This window comes from Pseudorca crassidens, chromosome 5 (assembly GCF_039906515.1).
Source record: "Pseudorca crassidens isolate mPseCra1 chromosome 5, mPseCra1.hap1, whole genome shotgun sequence".
Taxonomy (NCBI): domain Eukaryota; kingdom Metazoa; phylum Chordata; class Mammalia; order Artiodactyla; family Delphinidae; genus Pseudorca; species Pseudorca crassidens.
The window spans coordinates 22,606,341-22,630,289 of NC_090300.1; the positions used below are offsets into that span (position 1 = coordinate 22,606,341).

A 23,949-nucleotide genomic window follows, 5' to 3' on the forward strand; every position below is an offset into this window, starting at 1 on the left:
AAAGGATAATCATAATCAAGTAGAATTTATTTCAGGGATGCAAGGATAGTTCAACATTCACAAATCAATGTGATACATGACATTAACAAATGAAAGTTAAAAATCATTTGATCATTTCAACAGATACAAAAAAAGCATTTGACAAGATTCAACACTCATTTATGTAAAAACTCTCAATTAAGTGGGTATAGAAGCAATGTACCTCAACATAATAAAGGCCATATACAACAAACCCACAACTAACATCACACTCAAAAGTGAAAAACTGAAAGCTATCCCTCTAAATTGAGGAATAAGACAAGGATGCCCACTCTTGCCACTCTTATTCAACATATCACTGGCAGTCCTAGCCATAGCAATTAGGCAAGAAAAAGAAATAAAAGGCATCCAAATTGGAAGAAGTAAAACTGTCACTATGTGCAGATGACATGCTTTTATATATAAAAAACCCTAGGGGACTCCTCTGGCAGTCCACCTTCACCTTCCAATGCATGGGGTGCAGGTTCAATCCTGGTCAGGGAGCTAAGATCCCACATGCCTCACGGCCAAAAAAGCAAATCATAAAACAGAAGCCATATTGTAACAAATTCAATAAAGACTTAAACAATGGTCCACATCAAAAAAAAGAAAATCTTAAAAAAAAAACTCTAAAGACTCCAACAAAAAACTGATAGAAATAATGAACTAATACATAATACAGTAAAGTTGCAGAGCACAAAATTAATATGCAAAAATCTACTGCATTTGTATACACTAAAAACAAATTAGCAGAAAGAGAAATTAAAAGCACAATCCAATTTACAATCACAACAAAAAGAATAAAATACCTAGGAATAAATTTAATCAAGAAAGTGAAAGACCTGTACACTGAAAGACACTGCTAAATGAAACTGTAGACACAAAGAAATGAATATATATTCCATGCTCATGGACTGAAAGAATTAACATTGTTAAAAGGTTCATATCATCTAAAGCAGCCTACAGATTCAATGCAATCTCTATCAAAATCCCAAGGACATTTTTCACAGAAATAGAACAAAAAATCCTAAAATTATATGGAACCACAAAAGACCGCAAATAGCCAAAGCAATCCTAAGTAAAAGAACAAAGCGGGAGCTTCCCTGGTGGCGCAGTGGTTGAAAGCCCGCCTGCCGATGCAGGGGACACGGGTTTGTGCCCCGGTCCGGGAAGATCCCACATGCCGCGGAGCGGCTAGGCCCGTGAGCCACGGCTGCTAAGCCTGCGCGTCCGGAGCCTGTGCTCCACAACGGAAGAGGCCACAACAGTGAGAGGCCCACATACCGCAAAAAACAACAACAACAACAAAAAAAAACAGAACAAAGCTGGAGACATCACACGCCCTAACTTCAAATTATAATACAAAGCTATAGTAACCAAACAGCACAGTATTGAAAGAAAAACAGACATAGATTAATGGAACACAGCTGAGAGCCCAAGAACAAATCCATACCTACATGGACAATTAATTTATGACAAAGGAGCAGAAAACCACAATGGAGAAAGGATAGTCTCTTCAATAAATGTTGGGAAAACCAGACAGTCATATGGAAAAAAATGAAACTAGACCACTATCTCATACCATACATAAAAATCAACTAAAAATAGATTAAGGACTTAATGTAAGACCTAAAACCATAAAACTCAATAGAAGAAACCATAGGTAGTACACTCTTTAATATCACCCTTAGCAATACGTTTCTGAGTATGTCTCATCAGGCAAAGGAAACAAACAAAAAGAAATGGGACTACATCAAACTAAAAAGCTTCTGCACAGCAAAGGAAATCACCTATAAAATGAAAAGACAACCTACTGAATGGGAAAAGATATTTGCAAATCATACATCTGATAAGAGGTTAATATACAAAACATATAAAGAACTCATAAAACTCAATAGCGAAAAACCAAACAACCCAATGTAAAAATGAGCACAGGACCAGAAACGTCAATTTTCCAAAGAAGACACACAGATGGACAAAAGGCACTGAAAACATAATCAACATCACTATTACAGAAGTGCAAATCAAAACCACAATGAGAAGAGTAGGAACCAAGATGGCAGAGTAAAAGGACGTCTTCTCACTCCCTCTTGTGAGAACACCAGAATCACACCTAGCTGCTGGACAATCATCAACAGGAAGACACTGGAACTCACCAAAAAAGATAACCCACATCCAAAGACAAAGGAGAAGCCACAATGAGATGGTAGGAGGGGTGCAATCACAGTAAAATCAAATCCCATAACTGCTGGATGGGTAACTCACAGACTGCAGAACACTTATAACACAGAAGTCCACCCACTGGAGTGAAGGTTCTGAGCCCCACGTCCAGCTTCCCAACCTGGGGGTCCAGCAACAGGAGGAGGATTTCCTAGAGAATCAGACTTTGAAGCCTAGTGGGATTTGATTGCAGAACTTTGACAGGACTGGGGAAAACAGAGACTCCACTCTTGAAGGGCACACACAAAGTAGTGTGGGCATCAGGACCCAGGAGAAGAAGCAGTGACCCCGGGGAAGACTGAACCACACCTACCTGCTAGTGTTGGAGGGTTTCCTGCAGAGGCGGGCGGTGGCTGTGGCTCACCCTGGGGACAAGGACACTGGCAGCAGAAGTTCTGGGAAGTACTCCTTGGCGGGAGCCCTCCCAGAGTCCGCCATTAGCCCCACCGAAGAGCACAGGTAGGCTCCAGTGTTGGGTTGCCTCAGGCCAAACAACCAACAGGGAGGGAACCCAGCCCCACCCATCAGCAGTCAAGCAGTCAAGCAGATTACTGAGCTCTGCCCACCAGAGCAACAGTCAGCTCTACCCACCACCAGTCCCTTCCAACAGGAAACTTGCACAAGGCTCTTAGATAGCCTCATCCACCAGAGGGAAGACAGCAGAAGCAAGAACTACAATCCTGCAGCCTGTGTAACAAAAACCACATTCACAGAAAGACAGACAAGATGAAAAGGCAGAGGGCTATGTACCAGATAAAGGAACAAGATAAAACTCCACAAAAACAACTAAATGAAGTGGAGATAGGCAACCTTACAGAAAAAGAATTCAGAAGAATGATAGTGAAGAAGATCCAGGACCTCGGAAAAAGAATGGAGGCAAAGATCGAGAAGATGCAAGAAATGTTTAACAAAGACCTAGAACAATTAAAGAACAAACAAACAGAGATGAACAATACAATAACTGAAATGAAAACTACACTAGAAGGAATCAATAGCAGAATAACTGAGGCAGAAGAACAGATAAGTGACCTGGAAGACAGAATGGTGGAATTCACTGCTGCGGAACAGAATAAAGAAAACAGAATGAAAAGAAAAGAAGACAGCCTAAGAGACCTCTGGGACAACATTAAACGCAACAACATTCACATTATAGGGGTCCCAGAAGGAGAAGAGAGAGAGAAAGGACCAGAGAAAATATTTGAAGAGATTATAGTCAAAAACTTCCCTAACATGGGAAAGGAAATAGCCACCCAAGTCCAGGAAGCTCAGCGAGTCCCATACAGGATAAACCCAAGGAGAAACATGCCGAGACACACAGTAATCAAACTGGCAAAAATTAAAGACAAAGAAAAATTACTGAAAGTAGCAAGGAAAAAACGAAAAATAACATACAAGGGAACTCCCATAAGGTTAACAGCTGATTTCTCAGCAGAAATACTACAAGCCAGAAGAGAGTGGCATAATATACTTAAAGTGATGAAAGGGAAGAACCTACAACCAAGATTACTCTACCCAACAAGGATCTCATTCAGGTTTGATGGAAAAATCAAAAGCTTTACAGACAAGCAAAAGCTAAGACAATTCAGCACCACCAAACCAGTTTTACAATGAATGTTAAAGGAACTTCTCTAAGTGGGAAACACAAGAGAAGAAAAGGACCTACAAAACCAAACCCAAAACAATTAAGAAAATGGTCATAGGAACATACATATCGATAATTACCTTAAACGTGAATGCATTAAATGCTCCAACCAAAAGACACAGGCTCACCAAATGAAAACAAAAACAAGACCCACCTATATGCTGCCTACAATAGACCCACTTCAGACCTAGGAACACATACAGACTTAAAGTGAGGGGAGGGAAAAAGATATTCCATCCAAATAGAAATCAAAAGCTGGAGTAGCAATACTCATATCATATAAAATAGACTTGAAAATAATGAACGTTACAATAGACGAGCAAGGACACTACAAAATGATCAAGGGATCAATCCAAGGGGAAGATATAACAATTCTAAATATATATGCACCCAACAGAGGAGCACGTCAATACATAAGGCAACTGCTAACAGCTCTAAGAGGAAATCAACAGTAACACAATAATATTGGGGGACTTTAACACCTCACTTACAGCAATGGACAGATAATCCAAAATGAAAATAAATAAGGTAACAGAAGTTTTAATGACACAACAGACCAGACAGATTTAATTGATATTTACAGGACATTCCATTCAAAAACAGCAGATTACACTTTATTCTCAAGTACAAACAGAACATTCTCCAGGATAGATCACATCTTGGGTCACAAATCAAGCCTCAGTAAATTTAAGAAAATTGAAATCATATCGAGCATCTTTTCTGACCACAATGCTATGAGATCAGAAATGAAATACAGGGAAAAAAAGTAAAAAACACAAACACATGGAGGCTAAACAATACGTTACTAAATAACCAAGAGATCACTGAAGAAGGCAAAGAGGAAATCAATAAATATCTAGAGACAAATGACAGTGAAAACACGATGATCCAAAACCTACGGGATGCAGCAAAAGCAGTCCTAAGAGGGAAGTTTATAGCTATATAAGCCTACCTCAGGAAAATCTCCTCAAGAAAAATCTCAAATAAACAATCTAACCTTACACCTAAAGGAACTAGAGAAAGAAGAACAAACAAAACCCAAAGTTAGCAGAAGGAAAGAAACCATAAAGACCAGAGCAGAAATAAATGAAATAGAAACAAAGAAAACAATAGCAAAATTCAATAAAACTAAAAGCTTGTTCTTTGAGAAGATAAACAAAATTGATAAACCATTAGCCAGACTCATCAAGAAAAAGAGGGAGAGGACTCAAATCAATAAAATTAGAAATGAAAAAGGAGAAGTTACAACAGACACTGCAGAAATACAAAGCATCCTAAGAGACTACTACAAGCAACTCTATACCAATAAAATGGACAACCTGGAAGAAATGGACAAATTCTTAGAAAGGTATAACCTTCCAAGACTGAACCAGGAAGAAATAGAAAATATAAACAGACCAATCACAAGTAATGAAATTGAAACTGTGATTGAAAATCTTCCAACAAACAAAAGTCCAGGACCAGATGGCTTCACAGGTGAATTCTATCAAACATTTAGAGAAGAGCTAACACCCATCCTTCTCAAACTTCCAAAAAATTGCAGAGGAAGGAACACTCCCAAACTCATTCTATGAGGCCACCATCACCCTGATACCAATACCAGACAAAGATATTACAAAAAAAGAAAATTACAGACCAATATCATTGATGAACATAGATGCAAAAATCCTCAACAAAATACTAGCAAACAGAATCCAACAACACATTAAAAGGATCATACACCATGAACAAGTGGGATTTATCCCAAGGATACAAGGATTCTTCAATATACACAAATCAATCAATGTGATACACCATATTAACAAATTGAAGAATAAAAACCATATGATCATCTCAATAGATGCAGAAAAAGCTTCTGATAAAATTCAACACCCATTTATGATAAAAACTCTCCAGAAAGTGGGCATAAAGGGAACCTACCTCAACATAATAAAGGCCATATACGACAAACCCACAGCAAACCTCAGCCTCAATGGTGAAAAACTGAAGGCATTTCCTCTAAGATCAGGAACAAGACAAGGATGTCCACTCTCACCACTATTATTCAACATAGTTTTGGAAGTCCTAGCCACGGCAATCAGAGAAGAAAAAGAAATAAAAGGAATACAAATTTGGAAAAGAAGAATTAAAGCTGTCACTGTTTGCAGATGACATGATACTATACATAGAGAATCCTAAAGATGCCACCAGAAAACTACTAGAGCTAATCAATGAATCTGGTAAAGTTGCAGGATACAAAATAAATGCACAGAAATATCTTGCACTCCTATACACTAATGATGAAAAATCTGAAAGAGAAATTATGGAAACACTCCCATTTACCATTACAACAAAAAGAATAAAATACCTAAGAATAAACCTACCTAGGGAGACAAAAGACATATACACAGAAAACTATAAGACACTGATGAAAGAAATTAAAGATGATACCAACAGATGGAGAGATATACCATGTTCTTGGTTGGAAGAATCAATATTGTAGAAATGACTATACTACCCAAAGCAATCTACAGATTCAATGCAATCCCTATCAAATTACCAATGGCATTTTTTACGGAACTGGAACAAAAAATCTTAAAATTTGTATGGAGACACAAAAGACCTCGAATAGCCAAAGCAGTCTTGAGGGAAAAAAACGGAGCTGGAGGAATCAGACTCCCTGACTTCAGACTATACTACAAAGCTACAGTAATCAAGACAACATGGTACTGGCACAAAAGCAGAAACACAGATCAGTAGAAGATAGAAAGCCCAGAGATAAACCCACAGACCTATGGTCAACTAATCTATGACAAAGGAGGCAAGGATATACAATGGAGAAAAGACAGTCTCTTCAATAAGTGGTGCTGGGAAAACTGGACAGCTATATGTAAAAGAATGAAATTAGAACACTCTCTAATACCATACACAAAAATAAACTCAAAATGGATTCGAGACCTAAATGTAAGACTGGACACTATAAAACTCTTAGAGGAAAACATAGGAAGAACAGTCTTTGATGTAAATCACAGCAAGATCCTTTTTTGACCTACCTCCTAGAAAAATGGAAATAAAAACAAAAATAAACAAATGAGACCTAATGAAACTTCAAAGCTTTTGCACAGCAAAGGAAACCATAAACAACACGAAAAGACAACCCCCAGAATGAGAGAAAATATTTGCAAACGAATCAACAGACAAAGGATTAATCTCCAAAATATATAAACAGCTCATGCAGCTCAATATTAAAAAAACAAACAACCCAATCCAAAAATGGGCAGAAGAGCTAAATAGACATTTCTCCAAAGAAGACATATAGATGGCCAAGAAGCACATGAAAAGGTGCTCAACATCACTAGTAATTAGAGAAATGCAAATCAAAACTACAATGAGGTATCACGTCACACCAGTTAGAATGCGCATAATCAGAAAATCTACAAACAAGAAATGCTGGAGAGGGTGTGGAGAAAATGGAACCCTCTTGCACTGTTGGTGGGAATGTAAATTGATACTGCCACTATGGAGAACAGTATGCAGGTTCCTTGAAACACTAAAAATAGAATTACCATATGATCCAGCAATCCCACTACGGGCACATACCCAGAGAAAACCATAATTCAAAAAGACACATGCACCCCAATGTTCACTGCAGCACTATTTACTATAGCCAGGTCATTAAAGCAACCGAAATGCCCATCGACAGATGAATGGATAAAGAAGATGAAGTACATATATACAATGGAATATTACTCAGCCGTAAAAAGGAACGAAACTGGGTCATTTGTTGAGACGTGGATGGATCTAGAGACTGTCATACAAAGTGAGAAGTCAGAAAGAGAAAAACAAATATCGTATGTTAACGCATGTATGTGGAACCTAGAAAAATGGTACAGATGAACCGGTATGCAGGGCAGAAGTTGAGATACAGATGTAGAGAGCCAACGTATGGACACCAATGGAGGAAAGCCCTGGGGGGGTGGAGATGGTGGTGTGATGAATTGGGCGATTGGGATTGACATGTATACACTGATGTGTATAAAACTGATGACTAATAAGAACCTGCTGTATAAAAAAATAAAATTAAATTTAAAAATTAAAAAAAAACTAATACTAAACTTTCTTTGGTTATTTGTATGGAAATATGTTAATATAAATGTTTCAGACATTATATGAAATTCCTAAAAATCTTATATGTTCTGGTATAATGTTATAAGTCATAATTCTAGTTATTTTTTTTAAATGTATATCTCAGAAATAACTCAATTTCCTTGTCAATTGCATTATTATGAACTTTCATCAAATCTTTAACCGTGGTCATTTTTAAGTCTTTTGTCATTTACAGACAGTTCTGGATGTACTCTGATGCTTTTGCAAAAATGCTCCTATAAAAGGGTTTCATCTTCAAGTAATTCATGGAAAAGACTCTGACAAGCACAGGTTTCTGGTAACTGACTATACTGCTGAACTGAATGAATAAGCATTTTCAGAACTCTAATGGAAAACTGATGAATTCATATAAGTGCTAACAAAAGATCAAGATTAAAAAAATTAATTACATGGGACTGAGTGAACTGATGAGGATGATTATAATTTTTGTGACTGTTTGAATAGAAAAAAAAAGACTATGCAAAAAAAAAAAAAGACTATGCAGTAGCTGGAAACCATAAAAATAGAATGTCCTGCATAAATATTTTTGCTTTATCTTAATACTGAATAAAATATTATAAAGCATTTCATTCAGGAGGAAAAAATACCACAATGACGTAACAACTCACAACCATTAGAATGGCTATTATCAAAAAGGCAAGAAATACTCAGTGTTGGTGAGGATGTGGAGAAAAGTGAACCCTCAAACACTGTTACTGGGAATGTAAATTGATGCAGCCACTATGGAAAACAGTATGGAGAGGGCTCAAAAAATTAAGAAGAGAACTACCACATGATCCAGCTACTCTACTTCTGTATGTTTATCCAAAGAATATGAAAACACTAGCTCAAAAAGATATATGCACCTCTATGTTCATTGCAGCATTATTTACAATAACCAAGCTATGAAACAACTTAAATGTCTATCAACAGATGGATAAAAAACATGCAGTAAACATGCAGAATATTGCTTGGCCATAAAAGAATGATGAAATCTTGCCATTTACGTGACACACCTAGACCTTGAGGGTATTATGCTAAGTGAAATAAGTCAGATGGAGAAAGACAAATACCATATGATTTCATTCATATGTGATTAAAAAACTAAATAAATAAATAAAGGAACAAACCAAACCAAACAAAAACACGTAGATATGGAGAACAGATTAGTGGTTACCAGAGTGGAAGGGGGTTAAATACACAGTGACAGACGGAAACCAAACTTTCAGTGGTGAGCATGCTGTAGTGTATACAGAGATTGAAACATAATGTATACATGAAACTTAAATGTTATAAACCAATGTTACCTCAATTTAAAAATACATATATCAAACATAATTGAATCAAGGATATTTCTACTGTCAAGTGGCAAAGGTCATGCCCTGTTCTTCCCCAAAATATAGCCTCCCTTGTCCTTATGCAGACATAGGCAATGAGTTACCCTTTTTGATATTAAACTTTATTGAGCATTATGCATTAAAGTAGAATTAATATATTTTTGCATGTGCATATAATGTAATTCTCTACAACAATGAAAACAAATGACAGCTATGTGACCAATATACATGAATTTCCCAAGAATAACCCTAAGCAAAAGAAGCAAGTCACAAAGAATGCAAACACTACGATTCCACATACATAAAGCTTTTTAAAAGGCAAAACAGATATTATGTAGAGATTCACAATTAAGAGGTAAAAATGTAAAGAAAAATGAGGAAGTTATCATCATAAAAATCAAGATAGTGATTACCTTGAGGGTAAGAAAGGTAAGGAAGGGGAGTGTGACCAGGGAAAAGGTGCTTCTGGGATGCCAGCAATATTCCACATCTTGACCTGAGCTGTGATGAGATGGGAGTTTGCATTATAATTGTTCTTTAAACCATACACAAATGTTTTATGCATTTTCCTGCATCTATGATAGCTAACTATTTTCAAAAGAAAAAAAAAGAATAAAGCAACCTGTCACTCAAAACAAGATTTTTTTGTTTTGTTTTTCTGACTACATGGAGATATTATGAAAGGTTGCAAGCAGGAGCCTGCCAAGATCAAACACAACACACTAAGCGAGTCAACAAATAAGCAACTATTAAAAACCAGACTCATGTTCAATGCCAGAGTTCTATCTTCTCATTCAGTCGACATGAGATGGGATCTAGCAATAGGTATTAAGTATATAGCACATACCCAGGGGCTTGCGGTAAAAATAAATGTTCCCAGGTCCCTCCCCTGGAGATTCAGACAGGAAGCCTATAACTTTACTTTTTAAAAATGTCCCCTAGTCACTATGATCAAGCCAAATTTGGAAAACACTGCTCTCGACCATAGATTGGCAAATGGTATACCAAGTGATTATTCATAAACGTTTTATAGGTCAAAGAGGGGTAGGGTAGAGGGTCAAATTAGAGCAAGGAAAAAAAGAGAGAGAGAGAAATAGGAATGTTAACAAAAATACACATCATAATCCTCTCAAATACCACTGCTGTCACCAGTGCCATAGGTTGTCAACCTCAGCAAGAAGTCATGCAGCAAACAAGGAAAAGACAATTGACAATGAATTGCTTTCATAATATTAGAATCTTAAGCATCATTTAGGGAAACATGCCAGAAAATTCTGTTTTTCTAGGTTATCAAAAATATCATGCCCAATGTACTTCAAAGTATCAATCTCCTGAACCAGAATTTTTTTTATGATGCTTCACACAAAAATCAGTACCACCACTATAAATAAATTGGTACAGAACTTATCAATTTGGAGCCAGGCACTCTGTTATGCATTTGATGTGAATGTTGCTCCATCTAATCCTCAGAACAACCTTACCAAGTAAAACAAAAACAATGCAGGGAAAAACTTTTTCCCATATCATTCCAGTTTTCCTATTTTAGGGGACTCAATTTCTGTGTGTAAGTACCAGAATAAATGAACCAATTCCCTTATTCCCTTACCCATTATCCCCACCCCCATCCCCTTTTCTTTAATTTATGCATAATTTGTGAACAAAAAGCTGAGCATGCCCAATGCCTCATACATAGTTTGGGTGTTAAGCATGACATTTAGCCTACTATATTAATGGTGGAACAGTATGGGGTGCTAGATCAAGTTATGCCATTCCCACTGATGATTACAACTGTTTCTTTAAAGTATCACCCCAAGACTCTGTTCCTGGCCTCTTTTCTGTATAGTAACATTAAAAATATTTCACGTATACATTAAAAAGATGCATAGATATTCTGAAACAAAACAATTTGTTAACATGTACATGTAAACTCTGGGTGGGGGACTCTATATGATTTTTTTAAAATATTTATCTGCATATTTCAGAATAAACAATTAAAACTTTCTAAAGCCTATTTCATTTTATATAACATATACCAAACAAAAACCTAGAAGAAAACACACAGAAATCGTAACAGAAATCTGTTCCACCTATATAAGTTCTCTAAGCATGCATTACTCTCATACAAACAAAACAAAACAACAACAACAAAAAAAACCAATGTTTTCTTAATGAGCAAGACACAAGGTTTTATAATTCACAAGTCTATTCACAATCTGGAGAAGATGAAATTATTTCTTCTTAAGTGAAGTGTGCAATAAAAAACTAGTGAAAAAAAGGGCAGATCTTCAGCTATGAGTTAAATCCAAGCCATCATTTTCTCTCTTTAAGCACTCAATTACACTCAAAAGATTCCGTCCTACACTACAGTCCTTATACTTATCATTATTGCTGTAAAGGTCAAATGTAGCAGCCATGTGGGCTCCCAGGCATTTGGGTCAATTGGCAATATATCACAATCTGTCAGAGATGATACCTTTATTAATTATGATGCCATGGATTACTAGCATTCCCTTTCCATTGGTAAAGAACTCAGCACTGTGCTCAGGTCCAAAGGCATGACCAAAGCAATACCAAAACCTCAAATTTTTAGGTCTATTTCCTGGAACCACTCCAGGCACCAACTCTACATCAACAGTTCAATCAGGAGAGAGAAACTATAGTAAATTAAACAGTGTTTAACACAAATAATAATTAAACTATGATAAGATAGTAACTATAAAGATATAATGAGGGGTGGCAAGAGGCAAGAGAGAGGGATTCCAAAGGGGCATGAGGAAACCTCCGGGAGCAACAGATATGTTCATTAACTTCATTATGGTGATGGTTTCAGAGTTATATAAATATGTCAAAGCTAATAAGCATAAACTTTAAATATGTACAGTCTGGGACTTCTCTGGTGGTCCAGTGGTAAAAAATCTGCCTTCCAATGCAAGGGACACGGGTTTGAACCCTGCATTGGACACGGGTTTAAACCCTGGTCAGGGAACTGAGACCTCACATGCCACGGGGCAACTAAGCCCGCACACCACAACTACAGAGCCCACAAGCGCTGGAGCCTGCGTGCCACAACTAGAGAGAGAAAACCTGTATGCCACAACTAGAGAGAAGCCCGCGTGCCTCAATGAAGAGCCCACGTGCTGTAACTAAGACCCGATGCAGCCAAAAATAAATAAATAACTATGTACAGTTTATTATATGCCAGTTATAAGTCAATAAAGCTGTTTTTAATTTTTTTAAGATAAATAATTATTAAACTCTGATGGGAAAAATAAGGCTGAGGGAGAGGACCCAAAAAGGATAAACTTCGAAGAAGGGTCCCCTCTCCTCAAGGCTGGAGTTTCTCATTGGAGAAGCTATGGTTGTAGCACGCTAGATAACAGAGAATTTCACTGGATTGTCCAAACCAGAGCAGGTCCAACGTTGCCAGACTAGCAGGAAACAATTCTCTGGAGTGCAGCTGTTGAGGCTGGTGAGCAGGTGTGCAGAGGTAGTCAGGACACTGCTGCAGGCACAAGGCCTAGAATGCACAGTATCCATGTCAAGAGAACTGCAGGAAACAGCTCCTTGGGGTACAGGCAAGCCAAGGTTGGTGGGCAGGCACGTAGAGGTCCAGCCAGGCACTGGAGGCATGAGGCCTGAGGTACGTGGTGTCCACTTCAGAAGGGCAGTGGCAAGGTGGTCACCAGGTCTAGACTGGGACTGCAGGATCAGTGAAGGCCTATTTATCCTGGGCACATGGCTGAGGCAGAGCACCACCAGATGTCCCCAATGTCCCTAGAAGTGGGGGAGAGTGTGTGGAGGAGGGGGGGACCCTGGTCAAGGAACTGAGATCCCACAAGCCACACAGCGCAGCCAAAAAGAAAAAAAAAAAAAAGAAAACTAAATATTGTTAAGATGGCAATACTACCCAAAGTAATCTACAGATTCAATACATTCCCTATCAAAATTCCGATAGCCTTTTATGCAAAAATGGTGAAGTCAATCCTCACATTCATATGGAATTGCAAGGGGCCCTGAACAGTCAACACAATTTTAAAAAAGAAGAACAGAGCTGGAGGACTCACACTTCCCAATTTCAAAATCTTACTATAAAGTTACAGTAATCAAAACAATGTGGTATGGGCATAAGGATAGACATATAGGCCAAAGGAATAGAATTGAGAGTCCAAAAAATCAACCTATATTTCTATGGCCAATTGATTTTCAATAAAGGTACCAAAATCAGTCAATGAGGAAATAATATTATACTTTCTTCAACAAGTGGTAATGGAACAACTGTATACCACATGCAGAACAATGAAGTTGTACCCATAAACTCACACTATATGCAAAAATTAACTCAAAATAGTTCAATGACCTAAATATAAGAGCTAAAATGATAAAACTCTTAGAAGAAAACATAAGAATAAATCCCCATGACCTTGGATTCCACAATGGATTCTTAGATATGAAACCAAAAGCATGAGCAACGAAAATAAATAAATAAATTGAGCTTCTTCAAAATTTAAAACCTTTATGCATCAATGGATATTATTAAGAAAGTGAAAAAACAACCCACAAAATGGAAGAAAATATCGGCAAATCATACGTCTGATAAGGGTCTAGTATCCAGAATACATAAAAACACTTACAACCCAATAATAAAAATTTTCCAACTTAAATGTTTCCAACTTAAACATGGGCAAAAAATCTGAATAGACGTTTCCACAAAGAAGATATACAAATGGCCAAACCACCACATAAAAAGATGTTCAACATCATCAGTTATTAGGGAAATGCAAATCAAAACCACAGTGAGATATCACCTCATCGTGACACAAGGATAGCAACAGCATTAATTTTTTTTTTTTTTTTTACTGGAAAAGAACAAGTGTTGGTGACAATGAAGAGAAATTGGAACACTAGTACATTGTCAGTAGGAATGTAAAATGGTTCAGCCACTATGGAAAACAGTTTGGTAAGTCCTCAAAAAGCTAAACATAGGATTACCATATGATCCAACAATTCCACTCCTTATATATACCCAAAAGAAATGAAAACTGGGACTCAGAAAAACCCTTGTAAACCAATGTTCAGGGCAACAATATTCACAATAGCCAAAGAATGGAACGAAACCAAATGTCCTTCAACAGATGAATGGATAAAGTCCGGTGTATACATACAATAAAATTATTTAGCTGTAAAAAGGAAGAAGTATTCATACATACAATAATGTAGCTTGCAACAACATTGCAGAACCTCGAAAACATTATGCTAAGTGAAAGAAGCCAGATGCTAAAGTTCACATATTGTATGATTCCATTTATATGAGATTTCCAGAATAAGTGAGATATCCAGTAAATCCATAGAAACAGAAAGCAAATTAGTGCTGCCAGGGGCTGGGGGCAGCAGAGAATGGTGAATAGGTATGGATGGGGTTTTAGTTTTGAGTGATAAAAATGTTTTGGAACTAGACAGAAGTGGTGGTTGCACAGCACTGTGATTTACTAAATGCCACCCAATTATTCACTTTAAAATTGTTAATTTTATGCTGTATGTATTTCGCCTCAAAAAATTTTAAGCAATTAATATTTATAATACATGTTATGTAAATGTATAAATTACAAGCACAGTTCTTCCTTTTTGAAGGTCAAACATGTAAATTACAAGCACATTAATTAGGCAAATAAACTACTCTTCATATTTAATGAGTTGTTTTACATCTAAGCAAAGTAGAAATTCAACTCCTACTCTCTTATGACTTGATTTAGAAATATTCACCTATCATCAGGTGGGATTATTTCCCCTTATTGCCTCTAAAAGTTTAACTGGATATCTTGATCATTAGAAAATGAGCCTGGGGCTTCCCTGGTGGCGCAGTGGTTGACAGTCCGCCTGCCGATGCAGGGGACACGGGTTCGTGCCCCGGTCCGGGAAGATCCCACATGGCGCGGAACGGCTGGGCCCGTGAGCCATGGCCGCTGACCCTGCGCGTCCCGAGCCTGTGCTCCGCAGCGGGAGAGGCCACAGCAGTGAGAGGCCCGCGTGCCGCAAAAAAAAAAAAAAAGAAAGAAAAAGAAAATGAGCCTGAACTAGAGTCATATTCAATCAATTAAACTTCGACAAATTTCTAGCCTCTCAGAAATGATTCTAAATCATAATTCTTGTATCTGACTGGAAGCTCTCTCATTTCAATAAGCAGAATACCCTAAATTTTCAGTTGTCTTCTCAATTTACATTAATGTGGCTGTGAACATATAAATGTTTTAATGTCCAAATATTTCAAGGTTACTGATACCCTAAAACCACAAAATTAACACTGTTCCTCAGACTTTGTATTTCAGAGTTAAAAGACAGATTTCCTCAAGCAGGACTACACAGTTGAAATAACTGGAAATAACATAAGTATCTTCCTCATGGATCGTTCTCTTAAAAGGAATGTAAAGGTAGATATAAAAATGCCTGATCAGGACTTCCCTGGTGGTACAGTGGTTAAGAGTCCACCTGCCAATGGCGAGGACACGGGTTTGATCCCCAGTCCGGGAAGATCCCACATCTTCCTGCGCAGAGCAGCTAAGCCCGTGCGCCACCAACTACCGAGCCCGCGCACCTAGAGCCCGAGGTCCACAACAAAAGAAGCCACTGCAATCAGAAGCCCGTGCACCACAATGAAGAACAGCCCCCGCTCGCCACAACTACAGGAAGCCCGCGCGCAGCAACGAAGACCCAACGCAGCTAAAAATAAATAAATAAAATTTTTTTAAAAAGCCTGATCATGTTACTCCCTGCATAAAATTCCTTAACAGATTATACAACTTCCAGAATAAAGTTCAAAACTAAATTGTGACTTAAACTGTCTCTGCCTATGTCTCCAGCTTTGTCCCTTGCCAAGTTCATAAACTGTCTCTGCCTATGTCTCCAGCTTTGTCCCTTGCCATTCCTCCTTAGTCTTTCTTCTCTAACCAGTTGAACTTTCTTTTCTGTCAGCCTCTCATTATGTGCCTTCTCTGTGCCACCGCGGTGTAACAAAACGTTTAACTTGTTCATCACTCCTTGAAGTTAGGGACCATACAGTTTCAGATTTGGTATACTCAGCACCTAGCACAATAATCAAAGGCTGTTGTAAAATTAAAGTATGAAAGTATGGACAACTGGTAAGATCCATTACTGGGGTCTAAAATACTGTGGCTTATTTTTCCTTCATAATGGCAAAAGGGGAAACTACATATTAGGTTATATTTTGCTTTATTTTTTAAAATTACAATGTAGTCTTATTAGTAAATAACATCAAATAGATAACATTAATTTTGTAGACATTTTTTAAACATCTAGTTTGTTAACTAAAAGCATAAATTTAGTCTGATTATTATTCAATGGAAGCTCATGATCAGCTCTGTTTTGTCTACATTAGTAAAGTGAAACTGCAATAGACATTTTGTAAGTCTTAAAAGACTTTTTTAACAGGAAAATTCCTCATTTTACAAATGAGGAAATGAACTGAGAGGTTGAGTTATTCATGCAAAGTCACACAGCTAATTATTGGGCAAGTTGGGGAACACCGAGATACCCAGATTCCCTTAATGGTGATGCTTTCAGCTACAATATAACCTTATTTCCACTTCAACCTCATAGGCAAGCCATGCACTGCAATTCACAGCACACTTCTCTTTCTTCCTACCCTCAATCTAGTGAGGACATGAGCCCTTAATACTTGTTACATTTAACTGATTTCTTTATCTTTAAGATCTGGCCCTTGCCTTAACACAACTTTCTTCTTTCCATTATAAATATTTAATGAGTACCTACATTTGCTGAATATTAAATGCATCTAAGTCATTTCATTGGGAAAAGGGTAAATAGGGAGACATACATGAGTCAGAATGATATAGTCCCTTCCTTTAAAGTGCTCTACAAAATTAGTTACAATCTGGTATAGTACTCTTATTGTTATCTGTTTAGAATTGTGATTTTATAAATACATAGTATAAGAAAAATCTAATTACTTTCCACTATTAAAATAAACCTTGGGCTTCCCTGGTGGCGCAGTGGTTAAGAACCCGCCTGCCAATGCAGGGGACACAGGTTCGAGCCCTGGTCCGGGAAGATCCCATATGTCGTGGAGCTACTAAGCCCGTGTGCTACAACTACTGAGCCTACGCTCTAGAACCCGTGAGCCACAACCACTCAGCCCACAAGCCACAACTACTGAAGCCTGCGCGCCTAGAGCCCGTGCTCCGCAACAAGAGAAGCCACTGCAATGAGAAGCTCGCGCACCACAACGAAGAGGAGCCCCCAGTCGCTGCAACTAGAGAAAGACCGCGCGCAGCAACGAAGACCCAACACAGCCAAAAATAAATAAATAAGTAAATTTATTAAAAAATAAAATAAAATAAACCTTATTTCTCTCACTAGAAAATAAGCTCTATGACGGCAAGGATTTTGTTTTTTGTTGTTGTTGACTAATGTAGTCTGCATGCCTAGAACAGAGCCTGACATAGAAAATACTTAATAAATATTTGTTGAGTGAAGAATGCTATAGAAAAATGTGTAAGTAGTAGAATCTAAGTAACATTTCCAACAATGGTGTGACAGATGACAGAATATGTAAACCTTCCTTGTCCTAATGCTTGTGCCTAATATCCAATTTTTTATTTGATTGGTCATCATCATCATTTTACAGAATGAGGAAACAAGCCAGAGAACGGGTGGCACAAGGATTCAGTCATAGAATCTCTATTCTTCCTACCACACCTTCTCCTCTCATCCTTTGAGGTTCTTCTCCCACAGTCTCAGCTATAAGTAAAATACAATCTATCTAGGTCGCCTCTTCACTGCTGCCCCATAACAAGCACACAGACTCTCTGGTTTTAAAAGTTATCCTATTAATCAATTCAGGGTAACAAAGGGGATGACACAAATAAAAACTCTGGAGACGTTCCAACAATTCAACATTCAATATGTGTGTTTAAATGTCTGGCACTGTATAAAAATCACAGCGTCTTTCCAAGTTCTTAATGTGAGAATCCCTAGGCTCCAATTTACTGGCTCTCTTTTGAAATAATAAATGGGAGGCTTGCTAGGTTTCCAAAATTTTCCCTCCCCACTACCATATTCCTATCCTCCCAGGAATATGTTACAGGGAAAAATAGTGGATATAACCCTATCAAGTAAGAAATCTGCATTTCTGAGGACCTTCTGGAGTCACATCCTTCCTGTGAAACTTTGACCCACAGGGGGATGACTGCTTTAGATCATTTCCTCACCATGTGAGCAATTGGTCTCTTACCTTTTTATGGAATACACAGAGCTCCCACCTTCCATCTTACATTTCCAAACATCTGAACAAACCCTCTGCTCCCAAACCAAAGAGTGTATCATAAATCCTTCTCCTAAATCCCCTTCCACCAACATCTGTTCTTCATCATAATATCCTCCCCAAAATAAGGCCCATACTTATGTCATTTCACAATGTCAATGTTAACATTTCTCAATTCTATACCCTTTACAACAATCCCACCATCATTACTTCCTGCCTCAACCAGCCTCGACTGTAATTAAACTCCACGACATTCCCACCTCCAGGCTTCCACTCCTTCACTGGACTTAGTTCCAGATTAATATTTATAAGGAGGGGTTCTTCTCAAGTAAGAATCAGGTACAAAATTCTTAACCTGGTTCCTTTAAGTATTCCTGTAATCTGTATCCATCTACCTTTACCAGCCTGTTCCTTAAACATACTACCTTGGCAAACATCCTCTACTTTTGCTTTAGCAGTGTCCTGAGGTTAAAATCTTCTGCCATCCTCCTCTAGTTGCTAACAGATTTTCCAAATGGCCACATCCTCAGTATGAAAGGAAAAAGGCTGAGGCATATGATTTATTGAACACATATTCTGTCTAGGGCCTTACAAATTATCCTTATCCCCACAAAAATATAATGGCTTAATACTGTATTTTTGAGGAAGGAGTTGAGGAACCCAAGGACCAAAGGAGCTCACCCCAGGTCATCCACATCAGCAAGTAAAGAAACCAAAATAACCCCACAGTATTCTGTATTTTTAAATAAAACATGATACAAGACAGGCTTTATAGTCAAGATGCCTAGGTTCAAATTCCAGTTGCTCCACTAACCACCTGTGTGAACTCAAAAAGTTATGTATTTTCGATGCCTTCATTTCCCCATCTATAAAAAGAGGATTACAAGACAATATTAAGTGCTTAGAACTGGTTGGCCTATAGTAAACAATCAATGTTAGTTATTATGTCTGTTATTGTTATCTATGTACTATGATATGTAAACTGACAATACCAATTATATGTTCTCATTGTTCCTAAATTAACTTTTCTGTAAAAGGATTATAAAAACTTCATATTTTTTTATATATGCTTAGTAAATATTTGCAGAATACATGAATTTTTAAACAATGATTACCCACGATGCTCTAATTAAAAGAAATGTCTATTAATTCTGTTTCTTCTTTTGAGAAAACTAACAATGCTTACTTTCTTCCCTTTTTTATGTCATGTGAAACTACTACGTGCAATACCATATGGTAGTAATATGTCAAACAGTACAAAATACTATTTTGATCTGAACTCATTTTGACTTCTGCTAAACATTCCCAGATTTTAAAATGTCCAAAATCATACTTTTTACTTAAACACCAACCGTTTTCAGGTCATACCAACATGAAGTAAGCATACCACGATATTTGACTAAGCCATTTCATTTCATACATCTTTATGGCAAAAACTATAAAACATAAAATGCCTTCCTATCCAATTTAGTTCGAAGAGATAAACCTATCATTCCCTTAGTCCTGCCCTTACTTTGCTAAAATTAGTGTCTGAAAAACTTCTGATAGGGCTTCCCTGGTGGTGCAGTGGTTAAGAATCCGCCTGCCAATGCAGGGGACACGGGTTCGATCACTGGTCCGGAAAGATCCCACATGCTGTGGGGCAACTAAGCCCACACACTGCAACTACTGAGCCCGCACGCCTAGAGCCCGTGCTCCACAACAAGAGAAGCCACCGCAATGAGAAGCCCAAGTACCGCAACGAAGGATAGCCCCCGCTCGCTGCAACTAGAGAAAGCCCGCGCGCAGCAACGAAGACCCAACGCAGCCAAAAATAAATAAATAAAATAAAATAAAACCAAAAAAACCTATCATTTAATACCTTGTTCACCCTTGGCAAAATCTTGATTAAAAAAGCAGGCAAGATGGCAATCAAATATTTAAAAAAAAAAAAAAAACTTCTGATAAATCTATGTTATTCTGGGATGCAGAAAAATATCAAAGGAAGGGTGCTGAATGCTAATAACAGTTTAGGCCCCTGCAAAATGTGTGAGAGAAATGAGCTTTAAACAAGGATAGATGAGAACTTACTCCAAATCCTTCAATATTAAACCCTGCAAATTAACATTTTTGTCCACATGATTTACTATTACACATGGAGACATGAAGCTGCTGGCTTCAAATAAAGGGAGAGATAAAAAATATATTATTAAACCAGTTGTCATTCCTGACACAGAGAGAAATAACTGGGCTTCTAGCCAAACATTTCCAAAAATCAACAACAACAAAAACAACTACTTTGAGGCTTAACTATGTAAACAGACATATTTTATTTCAATTAATTCTTACACTTCTTCCCTTATTTACAGATAATATCACAGAATTAGTAAGTGGCAGAGCTGAAGGGTGAACCCGGCCTGACTCCCAAATTCAGGATACAGTGTTTTGCCATAATCCACAATGATATGGTATACATTTACATCTTCCTCTTCACACTCATATATTCTTTTTAAAAACCTGAAACAAAAGCTTCATGAAATAATATTTACTCTTACTCCATAGGATATTCTCTGATATTTTTTTCTTTCTTTCTAATGTGAACGCCAATGCACTAAATTGATTCCCAAATCCCCATGGGCCCTGCACGACACTTCTTACCTCCTGTTTAAAGTTCTTTTAAACTGCTACCACAGTCCAGTTTTGCTACTCTGAAGTGGAGCTAATCTCCTCGACCCATTAAAATTTGTCCTTAAATAGATTAAATCCTTGAAAGCCCTTCCTTAAACCTTGAATTGATGTTTCTCTAACTAGAACTCTTCGGCGGCACACCCATCTTAGCTATTTATATTGTATCGAAAACTGCAGATGTTCTCCTTGGAGAACAACAGATCATTGTTGAAAGGAATGCATTAATTTTCACTGTTCCTGCTGCATCACTGACAAGAGTTGACAAGTGTGGGGCAGCAACACTGGACCTGAGCAGCTGCCCACGGTGCTGAAACTGAAGATGAAACGATAGTTTTGGAGATAAAATATTGCCAGATTAGGACAAAGTGGAGGAATTTACCAAAACGCTGGCAGAGAACACTCAGCGGCTGCCACCAAATACGCGTGAGTGCTTCTGGGATCGCTTGGCTTCGGTGTCGATCCACTCCCTCTCTGGGACAGAGTTCTTTTATCAGTGCGGGTCAACTCAATAAGGGAGAGCTTCCAGCTTTAAGGGGGCAGGGACGCGGTATCTGTCCCTAAGAGAGTCACGTCCCACCTTCTATCCAGCTTCCGGGGTGGGGGTGGGGGGAGGTTAGAAAGAAAGGAGGCGCCTGCCCTCTTTTTTCCAAAAACTAAAGAGTTCCCCCAACTAAAGTCGAGCGACTTCGCCCGGGGACGCTGCGGCAAGTGCTGGACCAAGAGAAGCCCTCCGAACGTCTTCCCAGGTTCCAGCCGCCTCAAGAATGTAAGAAGCAAAACGAATAACCCAACAACTTCAGATATACACAAACTCATGGGGTGGGAATGCAAGGAGAACTCGGCCCTCCAAGAGCAGGGCTTTTTATTTTACCTTTTGCAAAAAAAAAACACCTAGTTTCTTCCGCGCCCAGCCTGGTGAGGAGCAGCCAAGAGCTCAGCGGCGGAGCCGCCTCGGAGCTCCAGGGCCGGAGAGGGGGTGTGTTCTCTCGGCCAGGGCCCACGGGGAACAACCCGCCGCCCGGCCGCCGCGACGCGGGAGAGGCTCTTACCTGGAAGCCTGACCCCGCAACACAAATACGCTCGCCAGCCGCGTCGCTGCGGGAGAAGTCCCTACCGCGACTTCATGATTGAATCTCCTCACCGACCCCCACTGCCTGGAGTCGGAGCACAAACGACAACACCGAGGCGAGGCGGAAGTCCCGCCCCGCGCGCCTCATTGGTCCGCACCCGAAGGTAGAGGAAAGCCATTGGGCCACAGAGCTGCTCGCTAAGGCTCCTTCCCAGTCTCACGCCGGGTCTAGCTGCTTGCTCAGGTCCAGCTCGGAGAGATGTCCAGTCCGCGGAGTCGCGTTCTTGGCCTCGTGACCGGTCCTTTCTGGAAGGGAAGGGCAGGGCAGGGCAGGGTGGGGCGGGCTTCTGGAGCGAGGCTGAAGGATCTGCTTTTGGCGGGGAAAGGGGTATGATGGCTGAGGGGATTGGCTGTGGAATACTGCCGCCTGCCGTGTGCCCCACAGGAGTGGAGGCCGTGGGGTCAGAAGGGGATCGGACCGAGAGGCCAGAGCTAGCTGGCCTAGCCCGTTCTAGCTGTTCGGCCGAAGCATCCCGAGGCCCAGCAGGCGGGCTACCCCTCGGCGGGCCTGGCTTTGGCGTCGTCTCGCCGCTTTCCTGCACCGCACTCACCCGACCCGCAGAAGAGGTGAGGACGAGGCCTCATCCCTTCCGCACCGTGTCCAGGCGGAGATCGAGATGGATGGGGCCAAGGCCAACGCCTTAAAGTCCGAGTCGCGTTGTTAGAGGTGCGAGCAGCCCGAGCGCTGAACACTAGTTCCCCGACGCCTGAGTGGGACCCGTGCCGACGTCAGCACTCTGGGCCTGACACGCGCGCGCCATCCACTAGACTCAGCAAAAGTCAAACAGTGTGATTAAACCCTAGGTCAGCCTTTTAAAACCCTTGCATCCTTTAATGAACCAAAAAATCTCGTTCCCTACCGCCTTTCTGGTAAGACCTCCGCACCCCTGGTATTCCAATTTCAAACCAAGCTACTTTTAAACTTAAATTACCCGGAGTGGAACATCCATACTGATTAACCAGTTACCAACTAAAAATTTTAAAGAGGTAATGTGGCTTACTGCAAAGATTACAAAGACTTATGAACTAGAATGTCAGGAAACCTAGATTCTGGCCCTGCTTCTGCTTCAAAATAAGGCGCCTTTAAGAGCCCATTACAGGCTTCACATCCTTCAACCTCATCTTTTAGACAAAGGAGCGACAGGAAGCTATCACTTAGAACACCTGTAGAATACGCCTGGCTGTAACTTGTAACCTTGACTGATCTGGGGAGACCTGAGGAATAGGAAGAAGACTCCCTATTGTGTATCCTTTTGTGCCTTTAGAATTTTAAGCCTTTTGAATATTACCTACTCAAAATTTAAATACAAAAAAACTTTAAATCAAATTACACTAAAATAAGTAAAGGCCATCAAAGGTACTTTCCTATTCTGTGTATCCTTTGACTATATATTCTATATATCCTTAGACTTTCATTAGTTGTAAAGATAGTCAATACTTAATACAGTCCTGCCTTTAAGAAAGTCATAAGTAAAAGTCAGAATTGGGAATATTACTATGAAGGCTAGTGTAAGCA

At 39.1% G+C, this 23,949-nt stretch overlaps 1 protein-coding gene across 3 annotated transcripts in view; it reads right to left on the reverse strand.

Moving 5' to 3' along the window:
- RNF13 (ring finger protein 13) overlaps nucleotides 1-22,514 on the reverse strand; it is a 132,440-nt gene extending 109,926 nt beyond the window's left edge. For 2 of the 3 annotated variants that reach the window (XM_067737515.1, XM_067737517.1), the window contains exon 1: nucleotides 22,354-22,514. The gene's annotated coding sequence lies outside the window, so the exon portion shown is untranslated. Of the gene's footprint in view, nucleotides 1-9,755; nucleotides 9,844-22,353 lie in introns of all 3 variants that reach the window. The other variant, XM_067737516.1, reaches the window with a different exon arrangement.
- Between the last annotated feature and the right edge of the window lie 1,435 nt (nucleotides 22,515-23,949).